Source organism: Salvelinus alpinus, chromosome 2, assembly GCF_045679555.1.
Source record: "Salvelinus alpinus chromosome 2, SLU_Salpinus.1, whole genome shotgun sequence".
Classification (NCBI taxonomy): Eukaryota; Metazoa; Chordata; class Actinopteri; order Salmoniformes; family Salmonidae; genus Salvelinus; species Salvelinus alpinus.
Genome location: NC_092087.1, coordinates 81,630,302 through 81,651,823, shown reverse-complemented (window position 1 = coordinate 81,651,823; position 21,522 = coordinate 81,630,302). Strand labels below are relative to the sequence as shown.

The 21,522-nt window shown below is 47.4% G+C and overlaps 1 protein-coding gene across 1 annotated transcript in view; it reads right to left on the bottom strand.

Annotated features, from left to right (window-relative positions):
- The window catches only part of LOC139567947 (zinc finger protein GLIS2-like), a 41,635-nt gene extending 20,905 nt beyond the window's left edge, over window positions 1–20,730 (bottom strand). The window contains exon 1 of the mRNA XM_071389577.1: window positions 19,803–20,730. The gene's annotated coding sequence lies outside the window, so the exon portion shown is untranslated. The remainder of the gene's footprint in view (window positions 1–19,802) is intronic.
- Window positions 20,731–21,522: the final 792 nt, after the last annotated feature.

The following is a 21,522-nucleotide window of genomic DNA, read 5'->3' as shown; positions in this document are numbered from 1 at the left end:
ACAAAAGGGTGAATACTTTTGAAACAACTGTATTTTAGTTATTTCGTTTTTATTCATGTTAACATTTGTAGAATTTTCTTTTCACTTTGACATAATGGAATATTTTGTGCATATCAATTACATGAAAATATCACAATGAAATTCATTTCAATCCCACTTTGTCACGCAACAAAATGTGAAATGTGAATACTTATGATACTCACTGTAACTAACAAATGTTTGGAGAAAAATTGACAGAGAGAGCGAGCGAGAGAGAGAGATAGAGAGAGAGAGAGAGAGAGAGAGAGAGAGAGAGAGAGAGAGAGAGAGAGAGAGAGAGAGAGAGAGAGAGAGAGAGAGAGAGAGAGACAGAGAGAGAGAGAGAGAGAGAGATTGCCTTCACTGAAGTACAATGAAGAGAGCTGAAATTGGACACCTGTTGTAGTACTGTAGTGAGAGAAAGAGTGAGATAGATAAGAGAAGAATACAATAAAGAATTCAGTTCAAACGAGAGAAGGAGATTGAAAGGGGGATAGAACTGGTAGATGGAGATAAATAAAATGGTGGGATAGAAGGAGGGAAGGAGGGAGGGATGACGAAAGCAGCAGGAAGAGAGCTCTTACCTAGCAGCCCATGGACATCGGCCAGAAAACACAGAGCACTAGGATTTTTAGATAGAAGGAGGAGAAACAGAAAGAGATAGAGTGATAGTGAGTGTATAAGAGAGAGGGAGGAGAGAGAACGAGAGAGAGAGAGAGGGGGATAGTATGTGTATAAGAGAGAGAGACAGAAAGAGAGAGGGGAAAGAGTAGCCTCTCCGCCCCTTCCCGTCCCTCTGCCGTACTTTCCCTTTACTTCTCTCCCTCTGTTCTCCTCCCTCTCTCCTTTCCAATCAGCTCTCCCTTTCTTCATGTGATGCAATCTCAACACTTCTCACTGCAATAGTTGAGCCTGCTGAGTGTGCCATAGACACTGGCGTCTGCAGACAGAGAAGGAGAGAGGAAAGGAGAGGGAGGGGTAGACAATATGAGAGAGAGAGAGAGAGAGAGAGAGAGAGAGAGAGAGAGAGAGAGAGAGAGAGAGACAGAGAGAGAGAGAGACTGACAGAGAGAGAGAGACGGAGAGAGAGAGAGACAGAGAGAGAAAGAGAGAGACAGAGAGAGAGAGACAGAGACAGAGAAACAGAGAGAAAGAGACGGGGGGAGAGACGGAGAGAGAGAGAGACAGAGAAACAGAGAGAAAGAGATGGAGGGAGAGACGGAGAGAGAGAGAGACAGAGAAACAGAGAGAAAGAGACGGGGGGAGAGACGGAGAGAGAGAGAGACAGAGAAACAGAGAGAAAGAGATGGAGGGAGAGACGGAGAGAGAGAGACAGAGAGACAGAGAAACAGAGAGAAAGAGACGGAGGGAGAGAGAGTCTAAAAGAGAGAAATAGCAGGATAGGACCTGGGCCAAAGTAAAAATAAAAAAAATTGTTACGTTTTAGCAACCCTCATCCTTCAGTCTCCACACTAAAACTTTTCCATCTCTCCGATTCAACCAACTTTGAAATTCACCACTGTGACTTCCAATATGCACGAGGCAAGCGCAGTCAAGCACAACGAACGTATTTTAAATTATTTCAAATATTGTTTGAACTTAGTTCTGCTGTGTTTCAGCTGAAACAACTGTTATACCGACATAACCCTTCCATCACAACGTCCTGGACTAAAAGGCACTTTCAATGGAGAATCTCCATAAAAAATGCTCATGACTAGACCTAATCCGTGTCACCGGCCCGAAAAGTTATTTATCCTATGGAGAAACGCGTAGTGCATGCTTGTCTGTGTGCATGTGGGGGGGGGGGGGGGGGGGGGACCTGTCACGCTGTATTACAGCCTTCAGAGAGAGAGAGCGAGAGAGAGAGAGGGGGGGGGGGGACCAGATGTGTGGAGCTGCTGGAGCAGACAGGGGCTCAGGCTTGGCATATCTAGCCTGGAGGGGAATGCTGCTGCTGGGGTGGAGGAGGGAGATGAGAAGGGGAGGGGTGGAGGGTTGGAGGTGAGGAAGGGAAAGGCAGGTGTGTGTATCTGCATGCAATGTTTGTGAGCTGATCTATAAGGAGAGAACACACACTAGTGGGGAATTGTGGGGGCAGCTTTTAGGAGGGTGGAGAGTTTAGAGAGGGGGGGTGTGGGGTGTGGAACAGGTGTGTGTGTGTGTTTGGGGGTGACATATAGGGAGAGTGAACAACTACTAGGGGGATTGAGGGGGTAGTTTGGGGAGTGGAGGGTTTAGGGTGGGAATGGAAAAGGTGAAGGGCGAGAACCTTGAGAGGGGGTGGAAGAGAAGAGGGGGGGGGGTAGTGGTAAACTAAAAGTTCTCGAAGCCATTACACATTTCAGACAGCCCAGTTGGGACTGGGACTGGGTTGGAATGAACTGGGCTGATGGTGGAGTGGGGTGATGGGTGGGAAGGGAAAGGAGAGGAGAGGGAGAATGGGTGGGAAGGGAAAAGGAGTGGACAGGGGGAAGGAGAATAGGTGGGAAGGGAAAAGTGAAGGAAGGATATTTTGGAGAGGAGAGTGAGAGGGAGAGGGGGTGGGAAGGGAAAAGGAGTGGACAGGGAGAAGGAGAATAGGTGGGAAGGGAAAAGTGAAGGGAGGATATTTTGGAGAGGAGAGGGAGAGGGGGAATGGGTGGGAAGGGAAAAGTGAAGGGAGGATATTTTGGAGAGGAGAGGGAGAGGGGGAATGGGTGGGAAGGGAAAAGAGAACAGAGGACATTGGAGAAGAGGAGGAGAAAGAGAGAAAAACTGTGTACAGTTCAACAGTGTTGGTAGGGGAGAATGGGTGGGAAGGGAAAAGTGAAGGGAGGACATTTTGGAGAGGAGAGGGAGAGGGGGAATGGGTGGGAAGGGAGGATTTTGGAAAAAGAGAAGGAGAGCAAACTGTTCCAAAAAATCCATACACTTCCAGTGAGACGCAAGCACACACACACACACACACACACACACACACACACACACACACACACACACACACACACACACACACACACACACACACACACACACACACACACACACACACACACACACACACACACACACACACACACACACACACACACACACACACACACACACACACACACACACACACACACACACACACACACACACACTAATGCGTAATAGGAGACAGGAAGAGGGCAAAACACTAAATAGCCACAACCAACAGCAATTAAGACTGTGAGGTGACGCAATGTGAAAAAACTGCCACTATCCAGTGTGTCTGTGTGTGCGTACGTGTGTGACGTGTGTGTGTGTGCGTTTGCAACCCACTGGGTTGGTTCTCAAAATACACACTATTGTTTCGCTCTCTCCCATCTAGCAGTATCCACCACTCTCCTTTCCTTCTCTCCCTCTGTTTTCTACACTCCACCCTGTCGCTCCCTCTGTTTTCTACACTCCACCCTGTCGCTCCCTCTGTTTTCTACACTCCACCCTGTCGCTCCCTCTGTTTTCTACACTCCACCCTGTCGCTCCCTCTGTTTTCTACACTCCACCCTGTCGCTCCCTCTGTTTTCTACACTCCACCCTGTCGCTCCCTCTGTTTTCTGCATCTGGGGATGTGACTTTTAGCCCTCTCATCTGGGGGCACCCCCCTCCTCCCTCCCACCACTTGGCAGCCAGACAAGGTCAACACCGAGAAACCTCTTTACCCCTCTATCCCTCGCTCTCTCCTTTCACTATATCCCTCTCTCTCTCTCCACTCAGATGAGAAAAAGTCTGATCCTTTCATCTTGCAGTCCTTTGCTGAGAAAGAGAAAGAAAGAGAGAAAACAATTTGAAGAGTTAAGGAGAACGAGAGAATGAGACAGTAAGTCCAAGAGAGAGAGAGAGCAAGGGACTGAGTGAGGGACTGAGTGAGTGGGAGAGAGTGCTTTGAACCCTCAGGAATTCATTTCCCTAGACAGAGCCAGACCAGACCCACAACAGACTGTATCTGAGAAACCTCTCTTGTCCCTTTCTCTCCCTCTTTCTCCCCTCTCTCTCTCTTTCTGTTTACCCCTCTCTCCCTCCCTCCCTCTATTTCTCTGTCTTTCCCTTCCCTCTATCATCCAGACCTCAAACACACAAACACATGCGCCTCACATTCCTCGGTGCAGAGCTGCAGATTCACCCAATTTGTTTCCACTGCTGCACTAGTGTGTGTGTGTGTGTGTGTGTGTGTGTGTGTGTGTGTGTGTGTGTGTGTGTGTGTGTGTGTGTGTGTGTGTGTGTGTGTGTGTGTGTGTGTGTGTGTGTGTGTGTGTGTGTGTGTTCGTGTTCGTGTGTGAGTAGGGGTGTGAGCCAAGACAGAAAATAATAACCAGGCCCAGCTGTATAGTTGAGCCAGCTCTCCCTCTGCCCCATTCACTCACTCACTCTCTCTCTGCTGTAACTCCTGAACAGTGTAGGAAGAGAGGGAAAGAAATAGAAAAGAGAAATAAAGAGAAAAGAGAGGTGGGGAGGTGGCAAGAAAAGCGAGAACGGGTCAGGCAGAGATTGTGAGGAGAGGGAGCAGCGATAGCGGAAAAGAGAGCGAGAGAGAGAATAAGAGTTGTGAAAAGGGGAATGAAGAGATGGATGAATCGGGGAAATACTTTTTTATATTTTTTCTTTATTTTTCATGTTTTTTTGTTTTTTTTAATTACCCCTTTTTTCTCCCCAATTTCATGGTATCCAATTGGTAGTTACAGACTTGTCTGATCGCTGAAACTCCCATACGGACTCTGGAGAGCTGAAGGTCGAGAGCCGTGCGTCCTCCGAAACACAACCCAACCAAGCCGCACTGCTTCTTGACACAATGCCCACTTAACCCGGAAGCCAGCCGCACTAATGTGTCGGAGGAAACACCTTACACCTGGCGACAGTGTCAGCGTACACTGCACCCGGCCCGCCACAGGAGTTGCTAGTGCGCGATGGGACAAGGACATCCCTGCTGGCCAAACCCTCCCCTAACCCGGACGACGCTGGGCCAATTGTGCGCCGCCCCATGGGTCTCCCAGTCGCGGCCGGCTGCGACAGAGCCTGGACTCGGACAAAGAATCTCTAGTGGCACAGCTAGCCCTGCGATGCAGTGCCTTAGACCCCCGCGCCACTCGGGAGGCCAAAGCGGGGAAAGACACAGAGAATATATAGAGAGATAGAGAGAGTGTGAGAGAGAGCGCGAGAGATGTAGAGAAAGAGTGTGAAGGAGACAGACAGAGAAACCTTACAGAATGGTTATTGTGCTCCAGATCTAGCACCTCTTGGGAGTGGAAGTAGCCTGTAGCCTGTGACGCTAACACTCTGTGACATCACTGTCAACTCTCTCTTTAGAATCATATTTGGGGCGGCAGGTAGTGTTTAGAGCGTCGGACCAGTAACCAAAAGGTTGCTAGATCGAATCCCTAAGCTGACAATGTAAAAATCTGTCGTTCTGCCAATGAATAAGGCAGTTAACCCACTGTTCCTAGGCCATCATTGTAAATAAGAATTTGTTCTTAACTGACTTTCCTAGTTAAATAAAGATAAAAAATATTTGTATCTTCTTACGAGATGTATTTTCACTCTCTATTTTTGCCTTAACTGTCCAGCCCCTCTCTCTCTCTTTCTTTCACTCCCTCCCCCCCTCTTTCTTTCACTCCCTCTCCCCCTCTTTCTTTCACTCCCTCTCCCTCTTTCACTCCCTCTCCCTCTTTCACTCCCTCTCCCTCTCTCTCTTTCTTTCACTCCCTAGTTTTTGGGGTCTGTAAATAGTTTTGAGGGTCTCTACTCTCTAGGCTCCACAACAGCCTCACTCCTCAAAGGCCAAGAAAGAAAAACCAGGAAACAAGAGTCGGGTTGTTGCGGTGGCCGTATTACCACCATACCGGCAGTCATGAGTCATGACCGCAGTAAAATGACATGTGACCATTGAGTCATGGTAATCTCTTATGCACTCTGGACATGCATTGGTAGTACCCAACTCTACCATCAGGTCCTAACAGCCTGGTACTCAGGACTCTGGTTCCCCTAACTACCATCAGGTCCAAACAGCCTGGTACTCAGGGCTCTGTTGTACATCTAACTACCATCAGGTCCTAACAGCCTGGTACTCAGGGCTCTGGTGCCCCTAACTACCATCAGGTCCTAACGGCCTGGTACTCAGGGCTCTGTTGTCCCTCTAACTACCATCAGGTCCTAACAGACTGGTACTCAGGGCTCTGTTGTCCCTCTAACTAGCATCAGGTCCTAACAGCCTGGTACTCAGGGCTCTGTTGTCCCTCTAACTAGCATCAGGTCCTAACAGCCTGGTACTCAGGGCTCTGTTGTCCCTCTAACTAGCATCAGGTCCTAACAGCCTGGTACTCAGGGCTCTGTTGTCCCTCTAACTACCATCAGGTCCTAACGGCCTGGTATTCAGGGCTCTGTTGTCCCTCTAACTAGCATCAGGTCCTAACGGCCTGGTACTCAGGGCGCTGTTGTCCCTCTAACTACTCTGATGTCAATGCAAATACAATGGAAAATCACATCAAACACTCATCATTAAAACAGTATTGTGTTTTTAAAAGTCCAAAAGCCTAAGATGTTGTTTCAAAGCCTAACACAATGAAATGGACAGTACTTTCTAAGGGGATGATTAGTACAAAACAACCATAAGCATATTAGAGCTTATGCATACACACAGGCCCATATATGAGTCCAAGCCTGAAAGAATAAAACTGAATTAAAATAATGACTGTGCCGTTTTACAATACATAACCTACCGCATATTACGCACGGCAGACAAACATAAGAAAACTGATTTCAGATGTATTTGGTACATAATTGGTCTAGCCTGTACTCCAAAATAAAAATGTATTATTATGTAATATTATTATTATGGACTGTATTATTATGCATACTGGATAGACTGGTTACTTTATGCTACGCTGCAAACTGTCTATCCAAGAGTCTGGGAAATAATATATAGGCCTAGGCGATGCTGTTGGTTCATTGATTGTGCAGGTCGGATTACAGAGTTAGCCTACAATTATAGAGAATTTGTATTTGAATAGCCTAGTAATAGGGCATTTTCCATCTCGTCCCCTCTTTCCTTCATTCCATTCGCGAGCGCGCAGTGAGAGAGGCTGTCAACAGTTTAATCAAATATGTTACTATCGATGATCCCGAACAGATTTCACTTGATAGCTGCAGGAGCTGGGTTGGAGAGCCCGTGGCATACAGAGCTGGGGTGGAATATCACCTGTCGCGCAGCGAGAGGCTGCATGTTCCTCAAACAGTGGTTGGTGTGTGGAGTGAAATAACAGGAGTAGCCGACCCAGCCTGATTGGAAAAGGAACTGGTGGGAAAGCAGCCTCCATTCGCTGTTCCAGTGCATACGGATGACACGTCTTATTCCCCCTGAACCTGTTCCTGCCCATTTGATAATGGGCCATTCTAAATGTAAACTAATTTGACACAATATTAAAGATGAAATAGAGTATAGTCTGATGTAATATTAAAGATGAAATAGAGTATAGTCTGATGAGTGAGAATCTGATCACTTGATGAGAGAACAGCGTGTGCAGCCTGAGGCAAGGAACAGAGCACCAGTTTCTTTTGCAACTTTCTCAAATCATCAAATCAAATGACATTTTATTAGTCACACAGAATAAGAGATAAAAGTAACAAGTATTTAAAGAGGAGCAGTAAAAATAACAATACAGTCGAGTCAGAAGTTTACATACACCTTAGCCAAATACATTTAAACTCAGTTTTTCACCATTCCTGACATTTAATCCTAGTAAAAATTCCCTGTCTTAGGTCAGTTAGGATCACCACTTTATTTTAAGAATGTGAAACGTCAGAATAATAGTAGAGAGAATGATTTATTTCAGCTTTTATTTCTTTCATCACATTCCCAGTGGGTCAGACGTTTACATACTGTCACGTCCTGGCCATAGATAGTCCTTATTTTATATGGATGGTAGGAGTAGGTCAGGGCGTGACTGGGGGGTTAGTCTAGTTTATATTTTCTATGTGGGGTTCTAGTTTTGTTTTCTATGTTGGTGTTTGGTATGATTCCCAATTAGAGGCAGCTGGCTATTGTTGTCTCTAATTTCAGATCATATTTAAGTAGCATTTTTCACCTGTGTTTTGTGGGATATTGTTTATGTGTAGTTGCATGTTAGCACTCCATTGTCGTCACGTTTCGTTTAGTCTTTATTGTTTTGTTGTGTGGTTCACTTATTTCTAATAAAATATGTGGAACCCAGATCACGCTGCCGTTGGTCCGAGTATGCTTCCAGTTCGTACGGCGAGCGTGACACATACACTCAATTAGTATTTGGTAGCATTGCCTTTGAATTGTTTAAATTGGGTCAAACATTTCAGGTAGCCTTCCACAAGCTTCCCACAATAAGTTGGGTGAATTTTGGCCCATTCCTTCTGACAGAGCTGGTGTAACTGAGTCAGGTTTGTAGTTCTCCATGCTCACCCACGCTTTTTCAGTTCTGCCCACAAAGTTTCTATGGGATTGAGGTCAGGGCTCTGTGATGGCCACTCCAATACCTTGACTTTGTTAACCTTAAGCCATTTTGCCACAACTTCGGAAGTATGCTTGGGGTCATTGTCCATTTGGAAGACACATTTGCTACCAAGCTTTAACTTCCCGACTGATGTCTTGAGATGTTTCTTCAATATATCTACATAATTTTCCTACCTCATGATGCCATCTATTTTATGAAGTGCACCAGTCCCTCCTGCAGCAAACCACCCCCACAACATGATGCTGCCACCCCCGTGCTTCACGGTTGGGATGGTGTTCTTTGGCTTGCAAGCATCCCCCTTTTTCTTACAAACATAACGATGGTCATTATGGGCAACAGTTCTATTTTGTTTCATCAGACCAGATGACATTTCTCCAAAAAGTACGATCTTTGTCCCCATGTGCAGTTGCAAACCGTAGTCTGCCTTTTTTATGGAGGTTTTGGAGCAGTGGCTTCTTCCTTGCTGAGCGGCCTTTCAGGTTATGTCGATATAGGACTAGTTTTACTGTGGATATTCTGGGATTGATTTGCACTTTTCGCACCAAAGTACGTTCATCTCTAGGAGACAGAACACGTCTCCTTCCTGAGCGGTATGACGGCTGCGTGGTCCCATGGTGTTAATACTTGTGTACTATTGTTTGTACAGATGAACGTGGTATCTTCAGGCGTTTGGAAATTGCTCCCAAGGATGAACCGGACTTGTGGAAGTCTACAATTTTTTTTCTGAGTTCTTGGCTGATTTTCCCATGATGTCAAGCAAAGAGGCACTGATTTTGAAGGTAAGCCTTGAAATACATCCACAGGTACACCTCCAATTGGCTCAAATGATGTCAATTAGCCTATCAGAAGCTTCTAAAGCCATGACATCATTTTCTGGAAATGTCCAAGCTGTTTAAAGGCACAGTTAACTTAGTGAATGTAAACTCCTGACCCACTGGAAATGTGATACAGTGAAATAATCTGTCTGTAAACAATTTTTGGAAAAATGACATGCACAAAGTAGATGTCTTAACCAACTTGACAAAACTATAGTTTGTTAACAAGAAATTTGTTAAGTGGTTGAAAAACAAGTTTTAATGACTCCAACCTGAGTGTATGTAAACTTCTGACTTCAACTGTATTTACAGGGGGGTGCCGGTACAGAGTCAATGTGCGGGGGCACCAGTTAGTTGAGGTAGTATGTACATGTAGGTAGAGTTAACTAACCTATAGTTGCATCATGCAGCCTACATATGTTTTGATTCCTAAGACATTCTAAAGTTTGTATCATTCACAACTAAAGGTGACAAATAACTCTAAACGTAGCATTTAGGACCTGTTTCGAATGATCACTTTTACGCTCAACATAGTCACTTTATTTGCACTCGCTCCAGAATGGGAAAAATATCCTTTCTATTTATTCAGCTAAGTTCAATTATATTCTTCTTACTATAAAATCATACAATATAAAATAATGGCATGGGACTTATAAGCATATCTTGTCGGCTAAATGAACAAGCCTACAGCCTATGTCATGGCACATAGCTTGATAATATCATGTTTCTTTAGACCTGCCTAAAATAAATCATGGATTTATTGTGATGGTGTATATTAAATAGATTTATTAGACTTTTTGTACATGTAGATGTTCCAAAAGCGTGTATCAGCGGTTTGTATGTGTGGAGGCCTGGAGATGCTAAACATGTTTATGTTCATTAACGGTCAATTACCATGAGACCATCAGTCTTTTACATGACAATAACCGGCTGACAAAAAGTCATGACCACCACAGCCCAGCAAGATCAAGGGAGGGAGAGAAAGTATGAGGGAGAGAGAAAGAAGTGGAAAGAGAAAGGATGAGAGAGAGAGAAAGGATGAGGGAGAGAGAAAGGATGAGGGAGAGAGAAAGTATGAGGGGGAGAGAAAGTATGAGAGAGAGAGAAAGTATGAGGGGGAGAGAAAGGATGAGGATAGAGAGAAAGTATGAGGATAGAGTAAGTATGAGGGGGAGAGAAAGTATGAGGGAGAGAGAAAGTATGAGGATAGAGTAAGTATGAGGGGGAGAGAAAGTATGAGGGGGAGAGAAAGTATGAGGGAGAGAGAAAGTATGAGGGGAGAGAAAGTACGAGGGGAGAGAAAGTACGAGGGGAGAGAAAGTATGAGGGGGAGAGAAAGTATGAGGGGGAGAGAAAGTACGAGGGAGAGAGAAAGTATGAGGGAGAGAGAAAGTATGAGAGAGAGAGAAAGTATGAGGGGGAGAGAAAGTATGAGGGGGAGAGAAAGTATGAGGGGGAGAGAAAGTATGAGGGGGAGAGAAAGTATGAGGGGGAGAGAAAGTATGAGGGGGAGAGAAAGTATGAGGAGAGAAAGTATGAGGGGGAGAGAAAGTATGAGGGGGAGAGAAAGTATGAGGGGGAGAGAAAGTATGAGGGAGAGAGAAAGTATGAGAGAGAGAGAAAGTATGAGGGGGAGAGAAAGTATGAGGGGGAGAGAAAGTATGAGGGGGAGAGAAAGTATGAGAGAGAGAGAAAGTATGAGGGGGAGAGAAAGTATGAGGGGGAGAGAAAGTATGAGGGAGAGAGAAAGTATGAGAGGGAGAGAAAGTATGAGGGGGAGAGAAAGTATGAGGGGGAGAGAAAGTATGAGGGGGAGAGAAAGTATGAGGGGGAGAGAAAGTATGAGGGGGAGAGAAAGTATGAGGGGGAGAGAAAGTATGAGGGGGAGAGAAAGTATGAGGGAGAGAGAAAGTATGAGGATAGAGTAAGTATGAGGGAGAGAGAAAGGACAAGAGAGAATACATGAGGGGAGAGAGAAATAAGTGGAGAGGTGGGTGAGGAGGGAGGAAAGAGGGAGGAGATGCGGAATTCCGTCTGTGTTTGTTTTGGAAGTGAACACACAGACGCACAGCTCTGTGGAGGATAAAGGAAAGAGGGATGTTTTATTTTCTTTTTAGAAAAGAGGGATGGAGAGTGGGATGTGTGGGTTGGGGGTTCGGGGGTCGGGGGTGGCCAGGGGCCCTCATAGATGTATGGAGTCACACAGGTGGTGTTATCCATACTGGGGGAAACCGTGTGTGTGTATCGTGTCTGTGTGTCATGGTGTGTGTGTCATGGTGTGTGTGTGTGTGTGTGTGTGTGTGTGTGTGTGTGTGTGTGTGTGTGTGTGTGTGTGTGTGTGTGTGTGTGTGTGTGTGTGTGTGTGTGTGTGTGTGTGTGTGTGTGTGTGTGTGTGTGTGTGTGTGTGTGTGTGTGTGTGTGTGTGTGTGTGTGTGTGTGTGTGTGTGTGTTTACCTGCGTGCATGTGTTTGTGCTTCAGCTGCTTCTGAGTATGCATGTGTTTGTTCGTTCATGCATGAGTGTTTGTTAATATGTGTGTCTTGAATCTATGCATACATATGTGTGTGTATACAGTATATCTGCAGTATGTGTGTGTATACAGTATATTTGCAGTATGTGTGTGTATACCGTATATCTGCAGTATGTGTGTGTGTATACAGTATATCTGCAGTATGTGTGTATACAGTATATGAGAGAGACAGACAGACAGAGAGAGAGAGAGAGACAGAGAGACAGACAGAGAGACAGAGACAGAGACAGAGAGAGAGAGAGAGAGAGAGAGAGAGAGAGAGAGGGGAGGTGAATAAGACATTCCTGGGGGGAGCAGAGAGAGGCAGTCGTTAGTGGTTAGAGTCTAACGGGAGAAAAATGCCTGGTCTGAGCCCAGCCAGACTAGAGCCAGAGTACACACACACAGCCAGACTAGAGCCAGAGTACACACACACAGCCAGACTAGAGCCAGAGTACACACACACAGTCAGACTAGAGCCAGAGTACACGCACACACAGCCAGACTAGAGCCAGAATACACACACACAGCCAGACTAGAGCCAGAGTACACACACAGCCAGACTAGAGCCAGAGTACACACACACAGCCAGGCTAGAGCTAGAGTACACACACACAGCCAGACTAGAGCTAGAGTACACACACACAGCCAGACTAGAGCCAGAGTACACACACACAGCCAGACTAGAGCCAGAGTACACACACACAGCCAGACTAGAGCTAGAGTTAGAGGGAGGCCAGCATTCCCCACTCTAACTGTGTGTGTGTGTGTGTGTGTGTGTGTGTGTGTGTGTGTGTGTGTGTGTGTGTGTGTGTGTGTGTGTGTGTGTGTGTGTGTGTGTGTGTGTGTGTGTGTGTGTGTGTGTGTGTGTGTGTGTGTGTGTGTGTGTGTGTGTGTTGCTGTGGGGAGTAGAGTAGTGGGGAAGGTTTTCATAACTAGCTAGAATTAAACCCGTTGAACTCTCATGTACAAACAGGGGCAGTCAAAGACAACACAGGACTTACCCAGCACGGCACGGCTCCAAGGGGTCCTTTTTCTATATCACACACACGGTTCCCCCAGGACTTTGCTATATCACACACGGTTCCCCCAGGACTTTGCTATATCACACACGGTTCCCCCCAGGACTTTGCTATATCACACAGACGGTTCCCCCAGGACTTTGCTATATCACACACATGGTCCCCCCCAGGACTTTGCTATATCACACACGGTTCCCCCAGGACTTTGCTATATCACACACACGGTTCCCCCAGGACTTTGCTATATCACACACGGTTCCCCCAGGACTTTGCTATATCACACACACGGTTCCCCCCCAGGACTTTGCTATATCACACACACGGTTCCCCCAGGACTTTGCTATATCACACACACGGTTCCCCCAGGACTTTTCTATATCACACAGACGGTTCCCCCCCAGGACTTTGCTATATCACACAGACGGTTCCCCCCAGGACTTTGCTATATCACACACACGGTTCCCCCTAGGACTTTTCTATATCACACAGACGGTTCCCCCCGGACTTTGCTATATCACACACACGGTTCCCCCCAGGACTTTTCTATATCACACAGACGGTTCCCCCCAGGACTTTTCTATATCACACAGACGGTTCCCCCCAGGACTTTGCTATATCACACACACGGTTCCCCCTAGGACTTTTCTATATCACACAGACGGTTCCCCCCAGGACTTTGCTATATCACACACACGGTTCCCCCCAGGACTTTGCTATATCACACACGGTTCCCCCCCAGGACTTTGCTATATCACACACACGGTTCCCCCCAGGACTTTGCTATATCACACACACGGTTCCCCCCAGGACTTTGCTATATCACACACACGCCCCCCCCCCCCCCCCCCAGGACTTTGCTATATCACACACACGGTTCCCCCCCAGGACTTTGCTATATCACACACACGGTTCCCCCCCCAGGACTTTGCTATATCACACACACGGTCCCCCCCCCACCCCCAGGACTTTGCTATATCACACACACGGTTCCCCCCCAGGACTTTGCTATATCACACACACGGTTCCCCCCCCCCCCCCCAGGACTTTGCTATATCACACAGACGCTTCCCCCAGGACTTTGCTATATCACACACACGGTTCCCCCCCAGGACTTTGCTATATCACACAGACGGTTCCCCCAGGACTTTGCTATATCACACACACGGTTCCCCCCAGGACTTTGCTATATCACACACACGGTTCCCCCCCAGGACTTTGCTATATCACACAGACGGTTCCCCCAGGACTTCCTTTCTTCCTTTCTCCTATATGTTCTCATATTGGCTGTCCTGTCCTCTCATCGCACAGTTAGTCAGTCTGGTGAGGTCCAGTTAGTCCGTCTGGTGAGGTCCAGTAGTCAGTCTAGTAAGGTCCAGCAGTCAGTCTAGTGAGGTCCAGTTAGTCAGTCTGGTGAGGTCCAGTTAGTCAGTCTGGTGAGGTCCAGTTAGTCAGTCTGGTGAGGTCCAGTAGAGTCAGTCTAGTGAGGCCCAGTAGAGTCAGTCTGGTGAGGCCCAGTAGTCAGTCTAGTAAGGTCCAGTTAATCAGTCTGGTGAGGTCCAGTAGAGTCAGTCTGGTGAGGTCCAGTAGAGTCAGTCTGGTGAGGTCCAGTTAGTCAGTCTGGTGAGGTCCAGTAGTCAGTCTGGTGAAGTCCAGTAGTCAGTCTGGTGAGGTCCAGTAGAGTCAGGCTGGTGAGGTCCAGTTAGTCAGTCTGATGAGGTCCAGTAGAGTCAGTCTGGTGAGGTCCAGTAGAGTCAGTCTAGTGAGGTCCAGTTAGTCAGTCTGGTGAGGTCCAGTTAGTCAGTCTGGTGAGGTCCAGTAGTCAGTCTGGTGAGGTCCAGTAGTCAGTCTGGTGAGGTCCAGTTAGTCAGTCTGGTGAGGTCCAGTTAGACAGTCTGGTGAGGTCCAGTAGTCATTCTGGTGAAGTCCAGTAGTCAGTCTGGTGAGGTCCAGTAGAGTAAGTCTAGTGAGGTCCAGTTAGTCAGTCTGGTGAGGTCCAGTTAGTCAGTCTGGTGAGGTCCAGTAGTCAGTCTAGTGAGGTCCAGTTAGTCAGTCTGGTGAGGTCCAGTAGAGTCAGTCTGGTGAGGTCCAGTTAGTCAGTCTGGTGAGGTCCAGTTAGTCAGTCTGGTGAGGTCCAGTTAGTCAGTCTGGTGAGGTCCAGTAGAGTCAGTCTGGTGAGGTCCAGTTAGTCAGTCTAGTGAGGTCCAGTTAGTCAGTCTGGTGAGGTCCAGTTAGTCAGTCTGGTGAAGTCCAGTTAGTCAGTCTGGTGAGGTCCAGTTAGTCAGTCTGGTGAGGTCCAGCAGTCAGTCTGGTGAGGTCCAGTTAGTCAGTCTGGTGAGGCCCAGTAGAGTCAGTCTGGTGAGGCCTAGTTAGTCAGTCTGGTGAGGCCTAGTTAGTCAGTCTGGTGAGGTCCAGTTAGTCAGTCTGGTGAGGTCCAGTTAGTCAGTCTACTGAGATCCAGTTAGTCAGTCTAGTGAGATCCAGTTAGTCAGTCTGGTGAGGTCCAGTTAGTCAGTCTGGTGAGGTCCAGTAGTCAGTCTAGTGAGGTCCAGTTAGTCAGTCTGGTGAGGCCCAGTAGAGTCAGTCTGGTGAGGCCTAGTAAGTCAGTCTGGTGAGGCCTAGTTAGTCAGTCTGGTGAGATCCAGTTAGTCAGTCTGGTGAGGTCCAGTTAGTCAGTCTGGTGAGGTCCAGTTAGTCAGTCTAGTGAGGTCCAGCAGTCAGTCTGGTGAGGTCCAGTTAGTCAGTCTGGTGAGGCCCGGTAGAGTCAGTCTGGTGAGGTCCAGTTAGTCAGTCTGGTGAGGTCTAGTAGAGTCAGCCTGGTGAGGTCCAGTTAGTCAGTCTGGTGAGGTCCAGTTAGTCAGTTTTGTGAGGTCCAGTTAGTCAGTCTGGTGAGGTCCAGTTAGCCAGTCTGGTGAGGTCCAGTAGTCAGTCTGGTGAGGTCCAGTTAGTCAGTCTGGTGAGGTCCAGTTAGTCAGTCGGGTGAGGTCCAGTTAGTCAGTCGGGTGAGGTCCAGTTAGTCAGTCTAGTGAGGTCCAGTAGTCAGTCTGGTGAGGCCCAGTTAGTCAGTCTAGTGAGATCCAGTTAGTCAGTCTAGTGAGGTCCAGTAGTCCGTCTGGTGAGGTCCAGTTAGTCAGTCTGGTGAGGTCCAGTAGTCAGTCTGGTGAGGTCCAGTAGTCAGTCTGGTGAGGTCCAGTTAGTCAGTCTGGTGAGGTCCAGTTAGTCAGTCTGGTGAGGTCCAGTTAGTCAGTCTGGTGAGGCCCAGTTAGTCAGTCTGGTGAGGCCCAGTTAGTCAGTCTGGTGAGGCCCAGTTAGTCAGCCTAGTGAGGTCCAGTAGTCAGTCTAGTGAGGTCCAGTAGAGTCAGTCTGGTGAGGTCCAATAGTCAGTCTGGTGAGGTCCAGTAGTCAGTATGGTGAGGTCCAGTAGTCAGTCTGGTGAGGTCCAGTAGTCCGTCTGGTGAGGTCCAGTAGTCAGTCTGGTGAGGTCCAGCAGTCAGTCTGGTGAGGTCCAGTAGTCAGTCTGGTGAGGTCCAGTAGTCAGTCTAGTGAGGTCCAGTTAGTCAGTCTGGTGAGGTCCAGTTAGTCAGTCTGGTGAGGTCCAGTAGTCAGTCTAGTGAGGTCCAGTTAGTCAGTCTGGTGAGGTCCAGTAGAGTCAGTCTGGTGAGGTCCAGTTAGTCAGTCTGGTGAGGTCCAGTTAGTCAGTCTGGTGAGGTCCAGTTAGTCAGTCTGGTGAGGTCCAGTAGAGTCAGTCTGGTGAGGTCCAGTTAGTCAGTCTAGTGAGGTCCAGTTAGTCAGTCTAGTGAGGTCCAGTTAGTCAGTCTGGTGAGGTCCAGTTAGTCAGTCTGGTGAGGTCCAGTTAGTCAGTCTGGTGAGGTCCAGTTAGTCAGTCTGGTGAGGTCCAGCAGTCAGTCTGGTGAGGTCCAGTTAGTCAGTCTGGTGAGGCCCAGTAGAGTCAGTCTGGTGAGGTCCAGTTAGTCAGTCTGGTGAGGCCCAGTAGAGTCAGTCTGGTGAGGTCTAGTAGAGTCAGTCTGGTGAGGTCCAGTTAGTCAGTCTGGTGAGGTCCAGTAGAGTCAGTCTGGTGAGGTCCAGTAGAGTCAGTCTAGTGAGGTCCAGTTAGTCAGTCTAGTGAGATCCAGCAGTCAGTCTGGTGAGGCCCAGTAGAGTCAGTCTGGTGAGGCCTAGTTAGTCAGTCTGGTGAGGCCTAGTAGAGTCAGTCTGGTGAGGCCTAGTTAGTCAGTCTGGTGAGGTCCAGTTAGTCAGTCTGGTGAGGTCCAGTTAGTCAGTCTACTGAGATCCAGTTAGTCAGTCTAGTGAGATCCAGTTAGTCAGTCTGGTGAGGTCCAGTTAGTCAGTCTGGTGAGGTCCAGTAGTCAGTCTAGTGAGGTCCAGTTAGTCAGTCTGGTGAGGCCCAGTAGAGTCAGTCTGGTGAGGCCTAGTAAGTCAGTCTGGTGAGGCCTAGTTAGTCAGTCTGGTGAGATCCAGTTAGTCAGTCTGGTGAGGTCCAGTTAGTCAGTCTGGTGAGGTCCAGTTAGTCAGTCTAGTGAGGTCCAGCAGTCAGTCTGGTGAGGTCCAGTTAGTCAGTCTGGTGAGGCCCGGTAGAGTCAGTCTGGTGAGGTCCAGTTAGTCAGTCTGGTGAGGTCTAGTAGAGTCAGCCTGGTGAGGTCCAGTTAGTCAGTCTGGTGAGGTCCAGTTAGTCAGTTTTGTGAGGTCCAGTTAGTCAGTCTGGTGAGGTCCAGTTAGTCAGTCTGGTGAGGTCCAGTTAGTCAGTTTTGTGAGGTCCAGTTAGTCAGTCTGGTGAGGTCCAGTTAGTCAGTCGGGTGAGGTCCAGTTAGTCAGCCTGGTGAGGTCCAGTTAGTCAGTCTAGTGAGGTCCAGTAGTCAGTCTGGTGAGGCCCAGTTAGTCAGTCTAGTGAGATCCAGTTAGTCAGTCTAGTGAGGTCCAGTAGTCCGTCTGGTGAGGTCCAGTTAGTCAGTCTGGTGAGGTCCAGTAGTCAGTCTGGTGAGGTCCAGTAGTCAGTCTGGTGAGGTCCAGTTAGTCAGTCTGGTGAGGTCCAGTTAGTCAGTCTGGTGAGGTCCAGTTAGTCAGTCTGGTGAGGCCCAGTTAGTCAGTCTGGTGAGGCCCAGTTAGTCAGTCTGGTGAGGCCCAGTTAGTCAGCCTAGTGAGGTCCAGTAGTCAGTCTAGTGAGGTCCAGTAGAGTCAGTCTGGTGAGGTCCAATAGTCAGTCTGGTGAGGTCCAGTAGTCAGTCTGGTGAGGTCCAGTAGTCAGTCTGGTGAGGTCCAGTAGTCCGTCTGGTGAGGTCCAGTAGTCCGTCTGGTGAGGTCCAGCAGTCAGTCTGGTGAGGTCCAGTAGTCAGTCTGGTGAGGTCCAGTAGTCAGTCTAGTGAGGTCCAGTTAGTCAGTCTGGTGAGGTCCAGTTAGTCAGTCTGGTGAGGTCCTGTAGTCAGTCTGGTGAGGTCCAGTAGTCAGTCTGGTGAGGTCATGTAGTCAGTCTGGTGAGGTCCTGTAGTCAGTCTGGTGAGGTCCTGTAGTCAGTCTGGTGAGGTCCTGTAGTCAGTCTGGTGAGGTCCAGTCCAGAGAGCTTTCTCCTTTCTGTGAACGCTGCTGGATTGTATTATGATATTATTTTCCCACTGTCTCTTTCTCTGTGTGTGTGCGGTGGTGGTGGTGGTGGTGGGTCTGTTACAGTCCCGTTGCATCATAGCTTCTTAAGGGCCGCTTTGTCTCCGAGAGGCCTGGAACTAGGCCCTCTCTTTTCCTGCTGTGGTGATGGTGGGTGTATCTGCGTATTGTATCTAGCTCCCCTCAGACTCCTTTTGCACTGTGTGTGTGAGAGAGTGTGTGTGTGAGTGTGTGTGTGTGTGCAGTCATCTTTATTATTGGCCCACAATAGACAAGATGTAAGATTCCTGAAACCTCTTTGTGGGCATAACACACACACTTATCAGTACGTTGACAAGGACTCCCACTGGACACAGACGTCAATTCAACGTCTATTCACTATTCCAAAACGTAATTTCATTGAAATGACATGGAAACAACTTTGATTCAAGTAGTGGGTGCCCAGTGGGCTGGTTGTCCAACCAAACACGTTCCCAGTGTTTCACTGTGGGCTGGTTGTCCAACCAAACACGTTCCCAGTGTTTCACTGTGACCTTTAGGGCTAATCTCATTATCTCCTTCTGGTTAGTGTTAAAACTCTCTGTACACTTTAACTACAAACTCTATCACTCCAAATGTCTCATATAGGCCTACCACTAAACTCACTGCAATTGAATCAAATGTTCTGGAACTAGGGCCTATACTATACTAGGCTTACTCAACATTTTTAATTTGAGAGACATTTTGGAAAGGACATTGTTGAAAATAAATTGCACACCATGGCACATCATGAATATATTAATGTGATGTCACATAGGGTCACAGTCAGGGCAGGTTAGGTCGTGAACGGCCTATCACCTTTAACAGAACACTATTGCGCACTATTCGGGTTGGCTGGATATGATCTAGTCCGTGACAGACCGTTCAATCATGTCACACATATGTAGCCTACATGTCACTTTTCTCGATAAGGCAGCCTGTGGTGAGATGTTAAAGGAACGAATATGGGATGTTGGATACAATATCAAATGTGGCATTTAGGCTACACAGGCAAAATAATATGGTGTCCAGACATGTCAGAAGGACAACATAACGGACCGTGACATCCAGTCTAGACCGATAACCGGCCACGAGCATCTTATGTCGGTGCCCTTTATCAGAGACAATTTCAACCAAATTTCCCACAGGAGCCGAATTTATCAAATCTACGTAGTCTATAAATATAGTAGTTTACATACATTACCACAACGAAATGACAGTAGCCTGGGAGGCTATAGGGGAAAATAAAGGACACATATGCAAAAGAAGAATCTGTCATGGACTCCCATGGGAGAACATGGATGTCTGACTGTCTGTGTGTGTTTACCTTTTATTAAAGCCTTGTCTCCACTGGACACGAACGTATAGTATCCTTGTCGGCTCTCCTCGTTGGATGTCTCTTCTACTGTCACTTCTCAGTATCTTCTTGATGTGCACACAACCGTTTCAAACGGTTGATAGGCTACAGAAGGGTGTCTATTCAAGAGACAAGTTTAGTAGGCGCTTGTCGAACCTTTGTCGATAGAATATAATGTATCTATAACAGACTGAACGGAAAATAAAGACATAAAAACCCACCCCAAATGAGTCCGTTCGTTCTACTGCTTTATTTCTTTACAAATAGGCCTAGCTTGTCGCAAAAATAATAATCTGTTTTTCTGCGAGTATGGAAATCCAACCACGCACTGAAAAAAACAAGTCCAGCAGAAAAAAAACTTTGCTTTACAGAGTCTCGAAAACAAACCGAGCCTCGTGTCAATAACCACAACACTGTTTGGAAATAATGTCAACAGTGACATTCGTCAAATAGCCTATGTTAGGATAAAAGATAGCTTCAAGATTGCGCTCTTGGGAAAAAAGGTGCATCGCTTAGTTACGACGCTAGTCAACTGCCTTCGCGGTAGGCGGTCATCCCCCTAGTTGTCTTTTTAGAAGAGGGCGGGGGGTGTCATCGGTCTATGTGGGTGCGCAGCTAACCAGCGAGATGGAGAGAGGGAGAGGAGGTGGTGGTCGCTGGCAGATTTGGGTCCTGTCTGTTTTCTCTTTCCTTCCTCCCTTCCACTGTTCGCTTCCAGCGGTTGTCTCTCACGATTTCTACTCCAATCGTTTGCTTGCTTCTGCTGAGCCGTGCGTGGCTCTATGTCTTTCTATTCTCTCTCTCTTTCTCTTTTTTTTCCTGGCTACACCCCTCAGCAGGAGACGTGACTGTGTGGTTCCAGCCTCCCCGTAGTCGTCTGCTGTGTACGTAGACAGACCAAGACCCAGTCCAGCCCCTATTCCCCCACGCAGCCACCACCACTCCTCTGTTCCGTAACAGACCCTAGCAGCCTACCTCTTCCAGCTCAGCGCATGCCTCCCTTGCCTTCTCGGTCCCGCCTATAACTTCCGAACAAGAAGGTTGTCCTCGGCTCATTTCCAACCTTTCCTTCAAGTCTCTCTCTTTCTCATGTTTATCTCTCAATTCAAAGGTCTTTATTGACTTGGGAAACATATGTTTACATTGCCAATGCAAGTGGAATAGATAATAAATAAAAGTGAAATAAACTATCAGAAAACATTACACTCACAAAAGCCTCTCTCTATCTGAAGAAAGAAAACAACACGCAAGTGAACAAAAAACACACACGCATCTCTCACAGATATTCTCTATTTCTCCTTTTCACTGACTTTCCCCTTTCTTCACCTCTCTCTATCTCTCTCTCTCACACACACACACACTTCTCCTGAAGAAGGCACAGTGATGCCGAAACGTTGGTGATTTACCCAATAAATTACTGCGAGTTTATATATAGTGTGCGGCTCTCTTTATTTTTATAGCTTATAGTTCATCCGCCGTTAGTCAGCACCGCTAGATAAAATAATTGTATATGTGTGTGCACCAGCTCATGTTTTGTATTCAACATAATAGGTTATTGAAATACCTGGATACTTATAACGTTTTTAATTTTTTTTATTCGGGTGCACACTTTGGGTCGTCACTCGTCACCCTGCCTATTTCTTTAAACCTAACCCGAAACTTAACCTGTTACATAGGCTAGCCTTATGCC